The following is a 17555-nucleotide window of genomic DNA, read 5'->3' on the forward strand; positions in this document are numbered from 1 at the left end:
AAGATTCAATGCAGTTTCCAAGTCAGAACAGTCAGATCCCAAGTTCTCGTCCAGACGTCTTAGTCAAAGCTTTCGGACGCTCATTAGTCAGCAACATACGTCTGGACGAGGTGGCATTACCGTTTGGATGCTATCAGTGTCTAGAAACTTTGAACAGTGCAAGGTTGCAACTGTTCGGACGACATGGCAACTCGTCCGGACGCTATTCAGAGTTCAAAAATGTTAGTATTTCATGTTGGCTACATTTTGGATGACAAAAACACTTTATGTAATGGTTGCAATTTAAATAGGATGATCGGTTCTTATTCAAAGTCTTCATGTAATATGGACAGTGTTCTTTTCAAGTCATGTGACTGATCACAAGTTTCTCAAAGATGTCAATGAAGATTCCTTGTGAAATTTAAGTCAGATCAATCGGTTCCTGTACAACCGTCTAGACGGGCCTTTGAAGGCGTCCGGATGCCCCACAGTGTCTAGAAGCTTCAGTGTTGAAGACATCCAGATGTCAGGGCAACACCATCTAGACGCTAGGTCAAGGTTCTCCAATTTCTACACGGAGTTAGATTTCAGTCGACACTATTTGGAAAGTTTCTGCAAGACGTCCAGACGACGTGGCAACATGTCCCAAATGCTACCCAGCATTCCAGAATATTTCAGGTTTCCTTTACGAGCGCAGAAAGGAGAGATAGTGAAGACTCTCCGGACGCTCGGCCAAGCTGTCCGGACATGGACTTGTTATCGGAAGAATTGCGCTATCTTGGAAAGGCGGTCGTTGAAGACAATCTGGCCGAGACTAACTTCCGTCCGGACGCCAACTTGCTAGAGTTCGAAATTGAGCAGAATTAGGTTTTCTTTAAGCCTATAAATAGAGGGCTCTAGGCTTGTTAATTGTAAGAATACTGTATAGAATTCCATAGTGCTTAAAGAGGGTGTTTAGGGAGAATTAAAGATTCGCTAGCTCTCTAGCCATTGCCGGTGTGTGCTACCATTGTTGGTATGAAGTTTATCTTAAGGGTCGGCCTTAAAGTAAATGAATTCATCAAAGACCCCTTCAAGATGAAGACTTGGTTGTGAAGCATTCACGATGGGCTTCGTGTTATAGTTAAAGCTATGACTATTGCAATAGGTTTTGTGAGTAAGAGTTCTTTGTAACTTGCTTTGTCTTTGGATAGTGAATTTCTTGGGTTTGGTTGTCCCGGAGTAGTTTTTCTCTTCACATAGTTTCCACTTCTTCAACAAGTATCTTGTCTCTTTTAATTTCCGCATTTAAGATATTTTGTTGCACACAAGCACACACTTGGTTATTTAGAAGTCTATTATTTATTTTCACAAAAGATTCTAGCGTTAAAGTTCATCCGTCAGGACGAAGTGACCACACTGTCCGAACGCCTTTCAGTGTTCGACAAGTAAAAGGATTTCTTTCCAAAACACAGATATGGGAAGACAGCTGCTATCGTCTGGACGATGTAGTGTTCTCGTCTAGACGCTATCCTTGATAAGGCAAGTCGTGCAGAAGAAGTTCAACCGTCCGGACGTCAGTCTTCACAGTCCGGATGCTCAAGCCTTAATATGGAAATAACATGTAGCAGAAGTGCAACAGTCCGGATGCTAGGGCAGCACTGTCCGGATGTGGCCCTATTCAGGAAAGAATATCAGCAAATTTGGAAAGCTGGTTGTACAGTTGTTCGTCCGGACGCCTTCAGCTACTGTCTGGACGCCGCCGAGAGAAAACCGAATCAATGTCAATTTAGGTCTTCTGTAGCCTATAAATAGAGGCCTCTAGGCATGTAATTTTTAAGAATTCGATAGTTAATTCCATAGAGCTTAGAGAGTATATTTTAGGAGTTGTCGTCCTGATCCGCCTACTCTCAAGCTGTTGCTAAGTGCTTTTCCTGTGCTAAAACTGAAGTCTATCTTTGGGGTTGGCCCTAAGGTAAATGATTCCATTGAAGACCCCTTCAAGTTGGTGACTTAGTTGGGAAGCGTTCACGATGGGTTTCATGTCAGAGTCATAGGGAGGATCGCTGCATCGGGGTATGTGAGTGTTAATTTCTATGCACTAGCTTTGTCTTCTGAATAGTGGATATCCTGGGTTTGGTTGCCCCAGAGTGATTTTTCTCTTCACAGAGTTTTTACTTCGTCAACAAAATATCTGTCTCTTTAAATTCCGCACTTTGATATTTTGTTGCACACTATTACACACACTTGGTAATTTAGAAGTCATATTTTATTTTCACCATACACTCAAATCCACACATTAATGCTTGGTGGTGGTCCAAGTGTGGTCCAAGGGTGTCTCGGTGGGGTTCAGGGGTGGCTCAATGATGGTCCGGCGTGGCTCAAGGATAGATAATAGAATACTAGGTAGATCCTTGAAGCTCTAGTGTTTTTTCCCATTAATTTTTCCTTAACTCTATTTTAGTTATTTTAAATTTGTTCATTTAGTCACTCAATTGCTCCACTTAGTGGTAAACAAAAACCAAATCATTTTATTTATTTTTTACACGATAATAGAAATTTTACTTGAGTGTTTACCAATCCCTGTGGATTGACCTTGGTTTTACCAAGAATTTTATTACGTGCGATAGCTTGCACTTGGGTTTTGCAATCTTTTTTAGGGAGCAATTTTTGACGTTGTTTCCGAGGATTGAGTTTTAGACACAAAGTTAATTTCTGTTATTAATTTTCATTTTCTTTTAGTTTTGTTTATTTTTTTAATAGGTACTTAATCTCATCTCATTACTGCTAAGGGTTAAAAAGGATCAGTAAAATTTGGAAAATTTGATAAGTTGTTGTAAACTCTTTAGGTAATATTGTTCTAATTTGAAGCTTAAGATTGACTTATTTGCTTGTGCATAAGCGTTTGACGATGTGATCGTACAAATAGGCTTTATAAGGTAGAGTTATAATTTTTTTCCTGTTGAGTTGTCTAATTTTTTTCTATAATTTTTTGACAAATCTATAAGCATGGCCGATGAGGAAAGAAAGAGTAATCAAGGGGAGGACTTTGTCAACAAAAAATGATGAACCTATTAGGACCCTTAGAGATTACTTGCAGCCCACTAGGAAAAGTACCCTTTATTGCATGGTGTTTCCCGCAAAAGTAAGAAATTTTGATATTAAGCCTAGGGTAATTCAATTGCTGCCTAATTTTCATGGACTTGATTCTGAAAGCCTATACCTGCATCTCTAGGAATTTGATAAGGATTGTGCTACTTTGCACCTTAACAATGTTACTGATGACGTTGTTAAGCTAACCCTGTTTCCATTTTCTTTGAAGGAGAAAGCCAAATCTTGGCCACACTCCTTAACGCTTGGAACCATAGGGACATGGCAAGAGATGACTAGGGAATTTCCCAAAAAGTTTTTTCCAACTCACAAGAGCAATACGCTGAGAATGAACATAATGAATTTTGCCTTAAGGAGAATGAAACATTTTGTCAGTGTTGGAAAATGCTTAATGAGGTTTTACTTGTGTGCCCACATTATGGGTATGAAACATGGCGAGTAATTAGTTTCTTTTATGATGGTCTGTCCTCAAGCATGAGGCAACTTGTGGAAATGATGTGTAATTGTGAGTTTATGAGCAAAGCACGTGACTAGGCTTGGAATTACTATGATCTCTTAGCTGAAAATGCCCAAGTGTGGGAAACCATAGATAAGAGTGATAAAGCAAAACCTGGACTTGGTTCTACAGTAGGTTTATGAAAAATAATTATGACTCCTAATAGATAAAATCAACCGTAAAACATGCAACCAAAATATAAAGCGGTAAAGTAAAGGACATAGATATTTTGGTTACGAAGTGGAAATTCTTTGCACCAAAGAGAAAAACCACTCTGGGGCAGCCAAACATAAGAAATCCACTATTCAGAAGAAAAAACTAGTTACAAGATAGTAGTACTTACAAACCTTTTTGCAGTAGTTGTACCTTGAACTCTGACACCTACCTATACATAAACGCGTCTCAACTAGACCCCCTGTCTGAAAGGTTTTTCAATGGATTCTTTTAACTTAGAGCTCCTATCTAAGTTAGACTTCAAATGGTTGAATCAATACAGTAAAATAAAACTCTAAGAAAGTTAGAACATCTAACAATTTCTGCCAAAACACCATTTCGTAGCACAATGAGCCTCTTTAAATAGGCTTATGAAATCCTAATTCTACTCAAACTCGGATTTGCATAGGCAGCGTCCAGACCTGCAACTAAAACTTAGAGTAAACACTGAAGCACGTCCGGACTTGCAACCTTAGCGTTCGGACGGTTGCATAAAGTACTTCCACTATTCGCAGTCATTACATCAGTGCTTGGACCTTCTTGTAGACTGGTGCTCTCTGTGGCTAGCATCTGCTAGGCCGTCCGAACTTCTTGAAGATGGATGCTCTCTGTGGCTCGTGTTTGTTGCGCCGTTCGTACCTTCATAGGACTCTGAGATTCTGAGCTAGGCGTTAGGACTCTAGCATCTAGATGTCTGGATAGGCTGCAGGGAAACCCGACTTTCTGAACTGTAAAGTCTTTAGAATATTTCTTTCACCAGGAAATTGCCTTCTTAGGGATATTCTGTGTAGATACTTCCTTGTTCAGCTAATTCCATATTGGAATTAATATCCTGTAAGAAATCTTCTGGATTTACGCTGTTCGTGTTATGAAAGTCCCTAATATGGAAGCGTTTTTATCAAACAGAATATAGCCAATTAAAATAAACCAACAAACTCTCCCTTTGGCATTCTAGGACAAAAACGATTTATACCTAAAAATAAAAATTACTCCCATTTTTTGTTTCAAAAGGACAAAGGGTAAGCAGAGTAATAAAGCCATTGAAAATAGACCATAAAGGTTTTAAGCTAATCAACAAAGAGCAATGTTTATCAAAAGTAGCATAGAGAAATAACAAGTTTTTATCAAACAACTGATAAAAAAAATATGTGACACAACACTTAATCTTGTTGCAACTTTCTGAATAAGGAAAACAAGCATAATTAATCTTTCACACAAATAAACATAATTTTTTGGAGAAAAATACAGAAAAAGAATTTTTCTAACGTTTGCTCCAGATCACACATATAATTAAAACTGATAAACTAGTCAAATAGCAAATCAAAAATATGCAAACATATAATTAAGAGTCAAGTAATTTATGAGCCAAAATTTCTTTGCAGATATGAAATTTAAACAATTTACTTGACTCATGCCATGTGTGTCGTGTGTGAAAGCTTTCTCAATAAGGCAAAATGTTCACAAATAAGGTTGAAAACAACTGAATTTTCTAAATAAGAGAAGATTATTGTTTGATAAGTCAAAAGTCAAACCTTATCTTACTAGGGCCTAGCCACCCTTATCTGAAACACGCTCTCTAAGTCACAACAATTTTTCTTTTACTTAGTCCGTTAGTGATCGTTTCTTTCTACAATGATTTGATCACTGACTCTTTCTATAAGGACAAGTACAAGAATAGTTTAATAGCACAATTAGCAGTGGATATTTTTATTTATCCATATTTTCTAAAAATGTATTGCTTTTTAACACTTGGTGCTACAACTAGAAAGAATGCCAAAATTTATAGGTTCTAGGTTCAACAAGCGAATTTGTCAATTTGACCATCTTAGCAAAAAAATCTCTTAACAGAATTTTTAGTGTAAAAAACTAGACGTAAAAAAAACAATTATCTTAGGGGAGCTTTGGATAGTGCATAAATTCATTACATGAGATGAATAAACTATCTAACTTTCAGATTGAGCAGAGAAACTCAGTAGATATCAGACAAAGAAATCTCAATTATATATAAGCATATTTCATTAATCCACAAAAGACTAAGATATCGGGTAAAGACACATGAGATATCTGAAAAGCAAAAAAAAAAAAAACCTTTTGTATTGCATCTCCCTTTTTTTTTTTTGTTGAAAAATACACCCAAAGTAAAAACAACAAAGAACATGCTTTTGAGAGAATCAGACTAAGATATCAAAGCCTAAAACTAGCATGTAAAATAAAGACAAACCTGTCCTTATAAAGAGGTTTGATGCTACCAGAAAAGCAGCCATCTCACATACTTTTTCTGTTATCCTCATAGAAACTTGCTTAAGATTCTCTTTAAGAAACTAGAGAAATATGAGGATAAAGTTCCAAACAAAGATGCAAAGCATGATCAATGCAATATGACAGTAAATGTAAGATGCAATGCTTAGATACAGACATGCTCTAGGATAGGAACCATGATCCTAGGATTGCCAAATACTCACCTTGACACTAGGTGAGTCCACTCCCCCTCAAGGGGTGAATGGTCTCATCCTTCCTTACCTTTGGGGCAGAGTTTTGAGCCTTACCCAATTTGTCAAATTTGGTCAGGGCATTCTTCATCATTCTGACAAGCCCTTAATAGAGCTGATTGTCCTTGGGCTTATAAGGCTTCAACTTGAAGCAGTCGGCCTTGTTGTGGCCGGTCTTGCCACAATGACAGCAAGAGCGAGCAACCCTTTGGGGGCATTACTACTTTTGCCGAGGAGCATGATGAGGCTTGGAAGGTTTAGAACCAGATTTACCTTTCTTTGGCTAGTACTTAGTGATTCGAGGCTTCTGAGAGCATATCTGAGGACAGTGTGGTCTGGTGTGACCAATGACACCACAATGATGGCTGGTTGGCAGGCTTTTTGATTTGAAATGTTTAATGACAGGCACTGGAGGTTTAATGTTAGCATTCTCATAAGAAATAATAACTGACGTACCTTTGTCCTTCAAGGTATTTTGAGGTTCTGCAACTTCAGGTTTCACAAAGATAGTCTTAGAAGTAGAACAATGTTAGAAACATTAGTTTTATAAAAACCCAGCCCAAATTTATCAGATGAATGTTTTTGCCCCGTTAACAAGTGAATCAATTTATTATCAGAAATTTTTTCTAATTGTAACTGTGATTCAACTAATTCATTTTTTAGGCTGTTGATTCCTTCAATATGCCTACTTCTTTCTGTCTCATAAAAAGCTAGCCTCTGAAAATTTTGTTGGTTTACCTCTCTTAATTTCATGAATTTTATGTATAGCATTTTGTAAACCTCCTCAAGACTTTCATCATCACTACTCTCAGAATAATATGATAAGGACTTATCAAGATCATTATGTGAAGTAGTAAAAGCTAAGAAGTTAGGATCCATACATGGAGTCTGTTCATTCTCCGAATCATCATTGAGAGTGGTGTTAAGAGCCTTTCCTTTTACCTACTTAAGATTTCCACAATCTTCCTGGATGTGACTATAACCCGAACATTCAACATACTTAGAACCATAAGGATCCTTTTTGTTAGATTCACCATCTTCTTGTTCAGCGCCTTTGGGGTCCCCTTTAGAATTCATCAATATTCTGAGATTCCTAGCAATCATAGCTATACCATCCTCATCATTAGATTCTTTCTTCAGAAGAATTTTTACCTTTTTCTTTTACAACCTTGAGAGAAATGGATTTATCTTTCTTGACAGGGGGCAAAGAAAACTTATAGGTTAGAAGAGACCCAACAAGTTCTTCAATCTTCATGCTGTCTAGATCTTTGCTTTCTTCAATAGTTTTCACTTTGATTCTAAATCTTTCTATTTAGGATCTAAGAATCTTCTTAATGGGTTTTGCATCTGAAACCTTCTTCCAAGATTAATTATAGAATTACGAATATCATTTATTTTGTCATAAAACTCATTAAATGTCTCATCTTCCAACATCCCAATCTTTTCAAATTGAGAAACTAACATTTGAAGTCTAGCAGCTTTAACCAATTTGGTTCTTTCATATGTGGTTTCTACGATCTCCCATGCTTCCTTAACAATTGTACAATTAGAAATTCTTGAGAATTCTGATGGTGAAAGTCCTGAGCATATGGCATTCATAACTTTGTCATTCGCAACACGAGTTTGTTTTTGGAGAGCAGTCCATTCAGCTATTGCAGTATCTAGTGTAGTCCATCTAGATTTGACAACATGCCAAATGTCAAAATAATGAATGGAGTCTAGGATCACACTTAGGAAATTAATCCAAACAGAGTGAACCCGCTTTGATATCAATTGAAAAATAATTATTTCTCCTAACACATAAAACCAACCGTTAAACATGCAACCAAAATATAAAGTGAAAATAAATAGACTCTTAATTTAAATGTGTGTGTGGTCAATTTGTGTAACAAAATATCTAAATGGGGAATTAAAAGAAGGCATATATTTTATTAATGAAGTGGAAACTCAATTAAAAAAAAAAACCACTTCGAGGCAGCTAAACCCAGGAAATCCACTACTCAGAAGAAAAAGCTAGTTATAAGGCAGTAATACTAACATAACCCGATACAGTAGTCGTACCTCTAACTATGACACGTACCTATACGTGGATGCCTCCCAACCAGGTCCCCTACCTGAAGGGATCTTCAATGAACTCCTTTAGCTTAGGGCTCCTCCCTAAGCTAGACTTCAAACAATCAAATCACACAACGAAAAACTCTTAAAGAGCTAGTAAATCTCACAATTTTTATCTGAACACTCTCTCTAAGCACAATGAAATTCAATACCGAATTCTATAAATAATAAAAGCCTATAGAACTCTATTTATAGGCTTTAGAAGACCTGTTACAATACTGATTCAGAGTTCTTTGGGCAGTGTCCGAACCTAGACAGAGGGCGTTCGAACAGCAAGCAACAACTGACTTCTATTACGCGCTTCACGCGTCTCTTCATTAAATTTCAGTCTCGGCGTCGGGACAGTGTTGCCCTAGCATCCAGACGGTTGCATGTTGTCTTCACTAATCATGTCTGCTGAGCTGTTCAGAATCTTCTTGAACACTGATGGGCATCCAGACGTTTCTCTAGGACATCCGAACGGCAACTAGGGAACTGGCTTTGCTGATTTGTAAACTATGTAGAATCTTCCTGGACTCTAGAAATTGCATTCTAGATGCTTGTAACACTGATACTTGTCGTATTAAGGCCTTTCTATAGTAGAGAAAATATGCTCTGAATATTTTGTAAGACTCTAAATGATTATGGCATCCCTGTTTCAGTAGTACACTAATATGATAGTGATTTTGTCAATAGAATGTACCCAGTAAAACTAACATAAAGCAGAAAAATTCCAACTAAGAATGCAAAGCATAGGCAAAATGAAAAATGATAGTGATAGAATGATGCAATGCATAAATACCAACATGCTATAGAATTAGGAACCATAATCCCAAGCATGCCATGCATTCACCAACTAGGTGAGTCCACTCCCCCTCAATGGGTGAATGGTCTCATCATTCCTGACCCATACTTACTTGACCCATGGAGGTGGTTTGTGGGTCTTGTCCATGTTGTCCATTATTCTTAGCATACCTTGCATCAGGCTCAATAACCTTTCATAGCCATGGTTGTTATTGGGCTTCTGCAGCTTTCTCTTGAAGCGCCTTGATTTACTCTTCTTTGGTTTGCCACTCTGATTGGTAGGAACAAACTTTTACTGTCGCCACTAATGCCGTCGAGCCTAATGTGCCATCGGAGGTAGAGTGTCTGATGTAGCTATTGTTGGCAGCTCCCTCTGAACCTTCGACTTCAGAGCCTGAAGCTGTGGACATTTGGGTCGGATGTGACCGGTGATGCCATAGTGATGACAGGTGAGTAGGCTTTTTTTGTTTGAATGCTTCTTGATAGTCTCTGCTGAATTAAGATTAGCATTCTTACGAATAACACTGTCCTTACCTTTTATATGTCTTCTATGTGGAGGAACATATTTAGATGAGGATGTTTTTTCAACTTTACCTTTCCTCGGAGCATCCTGCTTAATCCAAGATCTGTGGGTTTTTAATAAAAAACAATTTGGTCTAATGTGACCAATCTTCCCACAATTATGACAAATAGGAACAAACTTACCATGAGCTTTTGTTCCTGAATCTTTGGACTTAGACTTCACACAATTAATTAAGCAAGAATTTTCAGAGCTATCTAAACAAGCTGTATCTACTATCACAGACTTAAAATCAAGAGAATTTATTTCAGAATCAGAAGCATGTGAAGTATAAGCACCAAAATCATCAACAATTATGCCAGGCCTTTTAGAATTATGCGTATGAATACAAAGCATGCTTTTTAAATAATCACTAGAGAATCTGTTCAAGAGATCTTCAATTTCTTTAATTTATTCTTAAGTGTATCAATAGTGTTAAACAACATGGTATTCTCAAATTTCAAAGAGTTAATCAAAGCATGTGATTTAGACATTTGAATGACTAAAGACTCTTTTTCTTGCTTAACCTTTTTGAGCTCATTATTGAAATTTTTAGAATTTTTACTCAATTTAAGAAAATCTTCAAAGAGCTCATTATTAGAATTTTCTTCAAATAGCTGAGAAGAATTCATGATAAAAGGAGACAACAAAAATATGGATCACGCTCAAGAAATCAATGAAAATACTAGTGTACCCACTTTGATACCAAGAAATCAATCAAAATGTGTGTGTGATCAATTTGTGTAACAAAATATCTAAATTCAGAATTAAAAGAAGACAGATATTTTGTTAACGAAGTGGAAACTCAATTAAGAGAAAAATCACTCTGGAACAGCCAAACCCAGGAAATCCACTATTCAGAAGAAAAAGTTAGTTACAAGATAGTAGTACTCGTAAACACTTTTGCAGTAATCGTACCTTGAACTCTAACACGTACCTATACATGAACGCCTCTCAACCAGACCTCCTGTCTGAAGAGTTATTCAATGGATTCCTTTAACTTAGAGCTTCTCTCTAAGTTAGATTTCAAACAGTTGAATCAATACAAAATAAAACTCTAAGAGAGTTAGCACATCTAAAAAGAAAAAGAAAAGAAAAAAAATATAATAAAACAATATACATATATATATAAAAAGAAGAAAGTGTACCTCAAGAAAAAAAAAAAAGAAAAAAAAGTGGGGCCCATCCAGACAGTTCTTTAATAAAAAGTGGCAGTAGCCTATTTTTTCAATGGAGTTCCAAGGTTTCCTTGGTTTTTCTCATTTTCTCTTAGGGTTTTTCATGGAAAACCCTAGATCTACTAAAGCCTAAGCCCCATACCTCAAATTTGACTTCATAAACATGATCTATGCGTGAGGATCTACGTTTTGACCGATCGTTTTAAGGTAAATCGTTAAACTCGTATTTTAAGAAATTTTTGGTTAAATCTTGTAAAATGTGAGTTTAATCTTGATTGTTCTCTAGGTTTTGTGCTATTTGGAGCTTGCAAAAATTTCCCAAACTTCAGGTAGTGTTTGGGTGAGCTTTAGGTAAGTTTCTTCAAACTCTAGATTATGGGTATTTAGTTTAAATGGTATTTTGTGAAATTAACCCTAAGATTTTCTTATGGGTTAATGTTATTGTAGTTGGGTTGGTGATTATCGTTTATGGTAGGTGTTTGGAACCCTTAAAAATTTTATGGGTATTCCAACGGTGTAGCTCTCGAGCGATTCAAGTGATTAGAGTGTTTTTAGTTTAAAATGCTAAATGGGTTGCAACATGTTATATTTTTAGTCATACATTGCGGGTTGAGCTTAGGAGTTCATTATGAGCCAATTGTCCAAGTAGCTACAGTGAGTAGAACTTAAGGAGCTATTGTTATTTATGTTGATTATATGCACATGATGATGTTTGAGATATCAGTACAATATTTTGATTTGTGAAATATGAGAATAATAAGATCATGAAATATTGATTCGAGATATGGTTTGATGAGTTTTGATGGCTGCTGCAGTTGGGATATAAGTTATGCAAAATGTTTGAGAAAATAACATGTTGAACTGTTTATGTTTTACGTGAAAGGCATGTGTTAAAGGCATGATCATGAAAGTAATTGCATAGTAATTGGGCATAAAGCATGAGACATGAGAAATGTGTTGAAAACCTTTGGGCTGGAGTTCCTATTGGAAAATGTGTTTAAGACCCTTGGGCCGGTGTTCCCATTGGCAAAAGTGTTGTAAAAGACCCTTGGGCTAGTGTTCCCATTGGCAAATGTGTTGAAGACCCTTAGGTCAGTGTTCCTATTGGCAATGTGTTGAAGACCTTTGGGCCGGCGTTCCTTTTGGCACTGTCTAGTGTCTTGTGAAGACCTTTGGGCCTGCATTCCCTCTGGCACAACATTGGGGTTATAAAGACCTATGGGACTGCGTTCCCTATGGCACAATATTGTGTTGTGAACATGAGCATAGCATTGTTTTATGATAGTTGAAATGTTTTATGCTTATACATAGTAGTTTTGACCTTTGGGCCTGCGTTCCCTTTGGCATAACATTGTGGTGATAAGACTAGAGGGCTTGAGTTCCTAGGGCACAATATTGGGTTGAGTACATGAGCAAAGCAATGATTTATGTGATGTTTTATAGTATCTTCATGTTGATCTGAAGTAGTTTTCATACTAGATGTATTTATATGCCTATGAGGTAGAATGACACAGCGCATATGTATATGCTTACGGCTAGATTGCATATGTGTTAAAGACATTAAGCTACTGAAACTTCTATTTATGCTCGCAGCAACATAGTATGCTTTCATGTATTTCTGGAATATCGGTGTTTACTTTAACAGCCACAATATGTCTTCAAGGGAAAGATTTTTCAAAACTAAAACCAGTAGCTATTATTGTAAACGAATCATAAAAAGGAAAAAGGTCGGTTCTTTGCGAAAACTTACTGGGTTTTACACTATTGAGACCTCATTAATTTATTGCTGAAAAGTGAACTCATACTTTCACCTGTGTGGATGTGGTTAACCCCACAACTGTGCAGACACTGATGCTTTGGATGTAGGTTCAGTTAATCTAGAGGATGACCCTGTAGCACAGTACTTGGGGTATATCAATTGAAGCTGGGTGCAACAGTTGTAATGGTTCGACCGTGGGTTGTCCTTCTTTTGGTATATTTTGTATATGGATCGTGTCCCATGTGACCTTTATATTTTGTAGAGCCATCATTTGTTATGTAATTAGAGTAATGTTATGTAAAGCCTTAAATAGATAGACTCATGATGGTTCTTTTGTGTAATTAATTAATGATATTATAGAAGTGCATTTCCGCTGTTAATGCAATCATTAACTATGTATTTTTTTGCTGTTTAGATGTAACTTTGATTATTAGGTACATATTGTGGAACGTGTATCGTATGCTGGTTGAGTGACAATTAGTTGTGCCACGGTGATGACTCATCTATTTTGTATATTGTATATATATATAAAAAGGGTCGTCACAATGTAGCCAATTAAAATAAACCAACAAACTCCCTTTTTGGCCATTTTGGGACAAAAACGACTTATATCCAAAAATAAAAGTTGTTCCCCATTTTTGTCTTAAAAGGACAAAGGGTCAAATAGAGTAACAAAGCCAGTAAAAATAAACCACAGAGGTTTAAGGTAGTCAACAAACAACAATGTTTATCAACAGTAGCCCAAAGAAATAACAAGTTTTTATCAAACAACTGATAAAAAAAATAAGTGACACAACACTTAATCTTGTTCCAGCTTTTTGCATAAGAAAAACAAGTAGAGTTAATCTTTCACACAAATAAGCAGAATTTTTTTGGTGAAAAATGCAGATTTTTTTTTTCTAACATCTACTCAGATCTTGCATGTAATTAAAACTGATAAACCAGTCAAATAGAAAATAAAAAATATGCAAACATATAATTGAGAGTCAAGTAATTTATGAGCCAAAATTTCTTTGTAGATATTGAAAAAGGATGACTTCTAATAAACCGTGTGTGTGTGCACAATGTGTAACAAAAAAATATAAAAGCAGAATTTAAATGACACAAGTATTTTGTTAACGAAGTGGAAACTCTATAAATAGAAAAACCACTCCAGGGCAGCCAAACCCAGGAAATCTACTATTCAGAAGACAAAGCTAGTTACAAAGCAATAGCACTCACATACCCCTGATGCAGTGGTCATACCTTGAACTCTGACGCATAACCCAATGTGAATGCCTCCCAACCAAGTCACCTACTTGAAGGGGTCTTCAATGGAATCTTTTACCTTAGGACTCCTCCCTAAGATGGACTTCAATTGTAGCACAACAACAACACACAACAGAAACGGCTTAAGAGCGAGCAGATCAGCACAGCAGTTCCTAAAATATACTCTCTAAGCTCTACAGAATTCAATACTGAATTCTTACAAATTACCTGCCTAGAGGCCTCTATTTACAGGCTACAGAAAACCTAAATCAAGTCTGAATTGATTTTCTCTAGGCAGCTTCTGAATGGTAGCTGAGAGTGTCCGGACAAACAACTGTGTAATCGACTTTCCAAATTCGCTGATATTCTTTCTTGAATAGGGCTGCGTCCGGACGGTGTTGCCCTAGTGTCCGGACGGTTGCACTTATGTTGCACACAATTTCCATAATAAGGTCTAAGCGTCCGGGCAGTGTAGACTGATGTTCGGACGATTGAATGTCTTCTACACGACTGGCCTTATCAAGGATAGCGTTCAGACAGAATAACTATGTTGTCCGGATGGCTGTAGCTATCTTCCCATATCTGTGTTTGGCGAGGAAATCCTTTTACTTGTCGAACACTAAAAGGCGTCCGACTTGTTGCTGAGACGTTCAAACGAATGCAACCTGAAACAGTTCCAAGCTTCTGGACACAAAATGGAGTCCGGACAGAAAGTTCTCGTCATCTGGATGGATGTTGCTTGACTTATGAGCGTCCGGACGGAATACCATGTCGTAAAAAATATCTGCAGAAGTTTCTCAAGATAACAAGAGAAAATATGGGGATAGAATAAATGGTTCCTCAAATAGAATGCAAGGCATGAATAAGATATGACATGATAAACAATGTAATGCAAACATACCTGACATGCACTAGGATTTAGGAACCAAAATCCTAGGCAAGGGAGACCTCACCTACTAGGTGAGTCCACTCCCCCTCAAGGGGTGAATGGTCTCATCCTTCCTTACCCATACCTTCTCTACTTGTGAGGCAGGGGTGTGAGCCATGTTCAAATTGATCAGTCTGGTTGGGACACTCTTTATCATGTTGACAAGCCCTTCATTGGTCTGACTCTTCTTGGGCTTGTGAGGCTTCATTCTAAAGCATTCGGCCTTGGTGTTGCCATACTTACCACATTGACGGCATGAGGAAGAACCCCTTTAAGGATAATGTTGTTGTTGCCGAAAAGCATGATGAGGCTTGAAAGGCTTAGAGCTAGACTTACCTGTCTTTTGCTTTGTTTTCCTGATCCGAGACTACTAATGCCGGATCTGAGGACAGTGTGGCTTGATGTGTTCAGAGACACCACGATGATAGCAGGTAGGCTGACTTCGTTTGCTGAAATGCTTTTTGAAAGACTCTGCAAATTTAGGATTAGCATTTTCACAAACAACAAAGTCCTTACCTCTTTGAGATATATGCCTCCTATGGGGCGGGATATATTTATCTGAAGAGGTTTTCTCAATAAAGCCCTTTTTGGAATCCTCATGCTTCTTCCAAGGTCTGTGGCATTTTAACAGATAACACTTTGGTCTAATATGACCAACCTTCTCACAATGATGACAAATAGCAACAAGCTGCATCTACTATCACAGGCTTAATATCAACAAAATCCAATTCAGAATTAAAAGCATGTGAAGTGGAAGTACTTAAATCATTAACAATTAAATCAGGCTTGTTAGAAATATCTGAATGAATACAAAGCATGCTTTTCAAACTATCACTAGTGAATTTTTCCAATTTTTTCTCAAGTGAATCAGTAATGTCAAATAGTGAAAAATGAAATTGACCACTAAATAAAAGACAAGTGTGTGCAAAGTGTGCGAAAAAAATAACAATGCGCAAATTAAACAACACACAGATTTTTGTTGACGAAGTGGAAATTCAATCAAGCGAAAAACCACTTCGGGGCAGCCAAACCCAGGAATTAAATTATTCAGAAGAAAAAGCTAGATACATGATAGTAGCACTCACATATACCTAATGCAGTGGTCGTACCTTGCTCTCTAACGTATAACCCAACACGAACGCCTCCTAACTAGGTCTCCTACCTAAAGGGGTCTTCAATGGAATCCTTTACTTTAGAGCCGACTTCTAAGATAGACTTCAGATGTAGCGTAGGAACAACACACTTGCAATAGCTTCAGGGGAAAAGTTACTTCTCTGAGCACTTGTAGAATTTAATACCGAATTCTTGCAGTTCTCAATGCCTAGGGGCCTCTATTTATAGGCTGAGGTGCAGAATCGGCAACTGCTATAATATGTACGGGTGCCGTCCGGCCTGTGAACCTGGGCCGTCCGGACGGGCAACAATGCGACAGGATTTTTTGAAAATTTTGCTGAAAATCTTTCCTGTTTAAGAGCCGCGTCCGGATGGTGAGACACCGACGTCCGGACGGTAGCACGTCCATTGCAAGTAATTTCCATATAAGGCTTCACGCGTCCGGACCATGGGGGATGAACGTCCGGACGGCAATTCTTCAACACGCAATTTCCATATCTGCTATGCGCATGTCCGGACCATGAGAGGCAGACGTTCGGACAGTTGAAGTTGAATCGACAATTTCCATATCTGATGAGCGCGTGTCCGGAACAATGCTGACTGACGTCCGGACGGTGGTATTTGAATTGCGATTCTTGCCTTATTTATGAGCGCGTCCAGACAGGTGTATCAATGTTCCCTTGTTCTGAACTTGGAAAGAATTTGAAGCTGATCGAACACTGATGGGCGTCCGGACGGGCTGCTGAGATGTCCGGACGGATGCAAGCTGGAATAGAAGCTTCTTGATACCGTGGAGGGTCCGGACGGAAAGACACGTCGTCCGGACGGATGATGCTGGTCTGTCTGGCATCTGGACGGGATGACACGTCGTCCGGACGGATGACCAGTGGACAGATGACAGGGAAGGCTGACAGGGAATCTGAAATCTTCTATCTTTTTCACAGTTCAGAGTCTTCTGAAAATGCACTAAATAGCGGAATCCCTGTTTACAGCATCTTTGCACATAAGTGATTTTGTCCAGAATAAGGCCTAAATACTAACAAATAGCATGGTATTCTCAGATTTCAAGGAGTCAATCAAAGCATGTGATTTAGATAATTGAACAATCAAAGACTCTTTTTCTTGCTTCATCTTTCTAAGCTCTTTATGAGAAATTTTAGAAATTTTAGCATTCTTCAATTTATCAAAAACCTTAAAGAGCTTAATATTAGAATTCTCATTAAATAACTGAAAAGAACTCATGATAAAAGGTGTAATCAAAAGATAAAAGTCACAAAAGATAAGGATCACACTTAGGAATTAAATCCTTTAAACGGAGTGTACTCGCTTTGATACCAATTGAAAATTAAATAGACTTCTAAGTTTCACAAGTGTGTGCAAAGAGTGTGCAATAAAATATCAAAATGCAGAATTAAAGGAGACAGATATTTTGTTGACGAAGTGGAAACTCAGTTAAGAGAAAAATCACTCTGAGGCAGCCAAACCTAGGATATCTACTATTCAAAAGACAAGACTAGTTACAAAGCAATAGCACTCACATAACCTTATGCAGTGGTCGTACCTTGAACTCTGACGTGTAATCCAACACGAACACCTCCGAACCAA

The sequence above is a fragment of the Alnus glutinosa genome, chromosome 7 (genome assembly GCF_958979055.1).
Source record: "Alnus glutinosa chromosome 7, dhAlnGlut1.1, whole genome shotgun sequence".
NCBI classification, from domain to species: domain Eukaryota; kingdom Viridiplantae; phylum Streptophyta; class Magnoliopsida; order Fagales; family Betulaceae; genus Alnus; species Alnus glutinosa.